General features: G+C 43.6%; 1 protein-coding gene across 2 annotated transcripts in view; it reads left to right on the forward strand.

The window, feature by feature from the left end:
• Window positions 1-245: 245 nt before the first annotated feature.
• The window catches only part of HERC1 (HECT and RLD domain containing E3 ubiquitin protein ligase family member 1), a 175,759-nt gene continuing 169,682 nt past the window's right edge, over window positions 246-6,322 (forward strand). For both annotated transcript variants that reach the window (XM_073652698.1, XM_073652700.1), the window contains exon 1: window positions 246-472. The gene's annotated coding sequence lies outside the window, so the exon portion shown is untranslated. The remainder of the gene's footprint in view (window positions 473-6,322) is intronic.

Consider the following 6,322-nt stretch of genomic DNA (forward strand, 5'->3'; position numbering starts at 1 on the left):
ACAAATGTCTGCTCATAGCTATGGGTAGACATGACAGATGGACTGTGTAACAAGCCCCCGCTCCTGTCGGCCATGTCCTGTGTAACACGCCGTACACATGGATGACACACAGCAGAGCTCGTTATGTCCCCGTACAGGTTACCGGCCGCAGCGGTTCCCTCCGGTGTGGAGGCGGCTGCAGGCTGCGCCTGTACTGTCCTGTACGGCTCCGCCGTGTGCCAGCTCTGCCCGCCTCTTCCTGGGTGTGTTCATGGGCCTCCTCCCTTTCCTTTCTTCTGACAAGTGGAGCAGTTGCGGCTCAGACAGTGGGCCCGGTCCTCCGTCACTCTGCCGTCCTGACAGCATCCTCAGCTGTATGTCCACTGTCATCCTCCATGTCCCGAGGAGCCTGAGACCTACCGTACAAGACACCCGGCCGCCACACCTCTGTGCCATCCGCCTCCGGTACCGGTCCTTGTGGACGGAGCTGCAGGTATTAGGGGTGTGTGCTGGGGGGAGGGGAGAGACATAACGGTACCGGGGACATGGCGACCAATGCTAAGCCCCCTAGTGACAGGGCACATCGTGTGAAGAATGGCTGCTAGTGCTACTCCATACAGGGAGGAGGCCTCCTATACACCGGCTGTACAGCTGTGCACCTCCGTGTATGGCTACACCGAGCCGGTCCTGTCCTGTCATGGTACAGGCTGTCACCTTATATTATATAATGGTACAGGCTGCGTCCTGTCAGCTTATAGAATGGCATATAATGGTGCAGGCTGTCACCTTATATTATATAATGGTACAGGCTGCGTCCTGTCAGCTTATAGAATGGCATAATAATGGTACAGGCTGTCACCTTATATTATATAATGGTACAGGCTGCGTCCTGTCAGCTTATAGAATGGCATATAATGGTGCAGGCTGTCACCTTATATTATATAATGGTACAGGCTGCGTCCTGTCAGCTTATAGAATGGCATATAATGGTGCAGGCTGTCACCTTATATTATATAATGGTACAGGCTGCGTCCTGTCAGCTTATAGAATGGCATATAATGGTGCAGGCTGTCACCTTATATTATATAATGGTACAGGCTGCGTCCTGTCAGCTTATAGAATGGCATATAATGGTGCAGGCTGTCACCTTATATTATATAATGGTACAGGCTGCGTCCTGTCAGCTTATAGAATGGCATATAATGGTGCAGGCTGTCACCTTATATTATATAATGGTACAGGCTGCGTCCTGTCAGCTTATAGAATGGCATATAATGGTGCAGGCTGTCACCTTATATTATATAATGGTACAGGCTGCGTCCTGTCAGCTTATAGAATGGCATATAATGGTGCAGGCTGTCACCTTATATTATATAATGGTACAGGCTGCGTCCTGTCAGCTTATAGAATGGCATATAATGGTGCAGGCTGTCACCTTATATTATATAATGGTACAGGCTGCGTCCTGTCAGCTTATAGAATGGCATATAATGGTGCAGGCTGTCACCTTATATTATATAATGGTACAGGCTGCGTCCTGTCAGCTTATAGAATGGCATATAATGGTGCAGGCTGTCACCTTATATTATATAATGGTACAGGCTGCGTCCTGTCAGCTTATAGAATGGCATATAATGGTGCAGGCTGTCACCTTATATTATATAATGGTACAGGCTGCGTCCTGTCAGCTTATAGAATGGCATATAATGGTGCAGGCTGTCACCTTATATTATATAATGGTACAGGCTGCGTCCTGTCAGCTTATAGAATGGCATATAATGGTGCAGGCTGTCACCTTATATTATATAATGGTACAGGCTGCGTCCTGTCAGCTTATAGAATGGCATATAATGGTGCAGGCTGTCACCTTATATTATATAATGGTACAGGCTGCGTCCTGTCAGCTTATAGAATGGCATATAATGGTGCAGGCTGTCACCTTATATTATATAATGGTACAGGCTGCGTCCTGTCAGCTTATAGAATGGCATATAATGGTGCAGGCTGTCACCTTATATTATATAATGGTACAGGCTGCGTCCTGTCAGCTTATAGAATGGCATATAATGGTGCAGGCTGTCACCTTATATTATATAATGGTACAGGCTGCGTCCTGTCAGCTTATAGAATGGCATATAATGGTGCAGGCTGTCACCTTATATTATATAATGGTACAGGCTGCGTCCTGTCAGCTTATAGAATGGCATATAATGGTGCAGGCTGTCACCTTATATTATATAATGGTACAGGCTGCGTCCTGTCAGCTTATAGAATGGCATATAATGGTGCAGGCTGTCACCTTATATTATATAATGGTACAGGCTGCGTCCTGTCAGCTTATAGAATGGCATATAATGGTACAGGCTGTCACCTTATATTATATAATGGTACAGGCTGCGTCCTGTCAGCTTATAGAATGGCATATAATGGTGCAGGCTGTCACCTTATATTATATAATGGTACAGGCTGCGTCCTGTCAGCTTATAGAATGGCATATAATGGTGCAGGCTGTCACCTTATATTATATAATGGTACAGGCTGCGTCCTGTCAGCTTATAGAATGGCATATAATGGTGCAGGCTGTCACCTTATATTATATAATGGTACAGGCTGCGTCCTGTCAGCTTATAGAATGGCATATAATGGTGCAGGCTGTCACCTTATATTATATAATGGTACAGGCTGCGTCCTGTCAGCTTATAGAATGGCATATAATGGTGCAGGCTGTCACCTTATATTATATAATGGTACAGGCTGCGTCCTGTCAGCTTATAGAATGGCATATAATGGTGCAGGCTGTCACCTTATATTATATAATGGTACAGGCTGCGTCCTGTCAGCTTATAGAATGGCATATAATGGTGCAGGCTGTCACCTTATATTATATAATGGTACAGGCTGCGTCCTGTCAGCTTATAGAATGGCATATAATGGTGCAGGCTGTCACCTTATATTATATAATGGTACAGGCTGCGTCCTGTCAGCTTATAGAATGGCATATAATGGTACAGGCTGTCACCTTATATTATATAATGGTACAGGCTGCGTCCTGTCAGCTTATAGAATGGCATATAATGGTGCAGGCTGTCACCTTATATTATATAATGGTACAGGCTGCGTCCTGTCAGCTTATAGAATGGCATATAATGGTGCAGGCTGTCACCTTATATTATATAATGGTACAGGCTGCGTCCTGTCAGCTTATAGAATGGCATATAATGGTGCAGGCTGTCACCTTATATTATATAATGGTACAGGCTGCGTCCTGTCAGCTTATAGAATGGCATATAATGGTGCAGGCTGTCACCTTATATTATATAATGGTACAGGCTGCGTCCTGTCAGCTTATAGAATGGCATATAATGGTGCAGGCTGTCACCTTATATTATATAATGGTACAGGCTGCGTCCTGTCAGCTTATAGAATGGCATATAATGGTGCAGGCTGTCACCTTATATTATATAATGGTACAGGCTGCGTCCTGTCAGCTTATAGAATGGCATATAATGGTGCAGGCTGTCACCTTATATTATATAATGGTACAGGCTGCGTCCTGTCAGCTTATAGAATGGCATATAATGGTGCAGGCTGTCACCTTATATTATATAATGGTACAGGCTGCGTCCTGTCAGCTTATAGAATGGCATATAATGGTGCAGGCTGTCACCTTATATTATATAATGGTACAGGCTGCGTCCTGTCAGCTTATAGAATGGCATATAATGGTGCAGGCTGTCACCTTATATTATATAATGGTACAGGCTGCGTCCTGTCAGCTTATAGAATGGCATATAATGGTGCAGGCTGTCACCTTATATATATAATGGTACAGGCTGCGTCCTGTCAGCTTATAGAATGGCATATAATGGTGCAGGCTGTCACCTTATATTATATAATGGTACAGGCTGCGTCCTGTCAGCTTATAGAATGGCATATAATGGTGCAGGCTGTCACCTTATATTATATAATGGTACAGGCTGCGTCCTGTCAGCTTATAGAATGGCATATAATGGTGCAGGCTGTCACCTTATATTATATAATGGTACAGGCTGCGTCCTGTCAGCTTATAGAATGGCATATAATGGTGCAGGCTGTCACCTTATATTATATAATGGTACAGGCTGCGTCCTGTCAGCTTATAGAATGGCATATAATGGTGCAGGCTGTCACCTTATATTATATAATGGTACAGGCTGCGTCCTGTCAGCTTATAGAATGGCATATAATGGTGCAGGCTGTCACCTTATATTATATAATGGTACAGGCTGCGTCCTGTCAGCTTATAGAATGGCATATAATGGTGCAGGCTGTCACCTTATATTATATAATGGTACAGGCTGCGTCCTGTCAGCTTATAGAATGGCATATAATGGTGCAGGCTGTCACCTTATATTATATAATGGTACAGGCTGCGTCCTGTCAGCTTATAGAATGGCATATAATGGTGCAGGCTGTCACCTTATATTATATAATGGTACAGGCTGCGTCCTGTCAGCTTATAGAATGGCATATAATGGTGCAGGCTGTCACCTTATATTATATAATGGTACAGGCTGCGTCCTGTCAGCTTATAGAATGGCATATAATGGTGCAGGCTGTCACCTTATATTATATAATGGTACAGGCTGCGTCCTGTCAGCTTATAGAATGGCATATAATGGTGCAGGCTGTCACCTTATATTATATAATGGTACAGGCTGCGTCCTGTCAGCTTATAGAATGGCATATAATGGTGCAGGCTGTCACCTTATATTATATAATGGTACAGGCTGCGTCCTGTCAGCTTATAGAATGGCATATAATGGTGCAGGCTGTCACCTTATATTATATAATGGTACAGGCTGCGTCCTGTCAGCTTATAGAATGGCATATAATGGTGCAGGCTGTCACCTTATATTATATAATGGTACAGGCTGCGTCCTGTCAGCTTATAGAATGGCATATAATGGTGCAGGCTGTCACCTTATATTATATAATGGTACAGGCTGCGTCCTGTCAGCTTATAGAATGGCATATAATGGTGCAGGCTGTCACCTTATATTATATAATGGTACAGGCTGCGTCCTGTCAGCTTATAGAATGGCATATAATGGTGCAGGCTGTCACCTTATATTATATAATGGTACAGGCTGCGTCCTGTCAGCTTATAGAATGGCATATAATGGTGCAGGCTGTCACCTTATATTATATAATGGTACAGGCTGCGTCCTGTCAGCTTATAGAATGGCATATAATGGTGCAGGCTGTCACCTTATATTATATAATGGTACAGGCTGCGTCCTGTCAGCTTATAGAATGGCATATAATGGTGCAGGCTGTCACCTTATATTATATAATGGTACAGGCTGCGTCCTGTCAGCTTATAGAATGGCATATAATGGTGCAGGCTGTCACCTTATATTATATAATGGTACAGGCTGCGTCCTGTCAGCTTATAGAATGGCATATAATGGTGCAGGCTGTCACCTTATATTATATAATGGTACAGGCTGCGTCCTGTCAGCTTATAGAATGGCATATAATGGTGCAGGCTGTCACCTTATATTATATAATGGTACAGGCTGCGTCCTGTCAGCTTATAGAATGGCATATAATGGTGCAGGCTGTCACCTTATATTATATAATGGTACAGGCTGCGTCCTGTCAGCTTATAGAATGGCATATAATGGTGCAGGCTGTCACCTTATATTATATAATGGTACAGGCTGCGTCCTGTCAGCTTATAGAATGGCATATAATGGTGCAGGCTGTCACCTTATATTATATAATGGTACAGGCTGCGTCCTGTCAGCTTATAGAATGGCATATAATGGTGCAGGCTGTCACCTTATATTATATAATGGTACAGGCTGCGTCCTGTCAGCTTATAGAATGGCATATAATGGTGCAGGCTGTCACCTTATATTATATAATGGTACAGGCTGCGTCCTGTCAGCTTATAGAATGGCATATAATGGTGCAGGCTGTCACCTTATATTATATAATGGTACAGGCTGCGTCCTGTCAGCTTATAGAATGGCATATAATGGTGCAGGCTGTCACCTTATATTATATAATGGTACAGGCTGCGTCCTGTCAGCTTATAGAATGGCATATAATGGTGCAGGCTGTCACCTTATATTATATAATGGTACAGGCTGCGTCCTGTCAGCTTATAGAATGGCATATAATGGTGCAGGCTGTCACCTTATATTATATAATGGTACAGGCTGCGTCCTGTCAGCTTATAGAATGGCATATAATGGTGCAGGCTGTCACCTTATATTATATAATGGTACAAGGCTGCGTCCTGTCAGCTTATAGAATGGCATATAATGGTGCAGGCTGTCACCTTATTATTATA

This window comes from Phyllobates terribilis, unplaced genomic scaffold, assembly GCF_046119375.1.
Source record: "Phyllobates terribilis strain yellow unplaced genomic scaffold, ASM4611937v1 Scaffold_11__3_contigs__length_659146591, whole genome shotgun sequence".
Taxonomy (NCBI): domain Eukaryota; kingdom Metazoa; phylum Chordata; class Amphibia; order Anura; family Dendrobatidae; genus Phyllobates; species Phyllobates terribilis.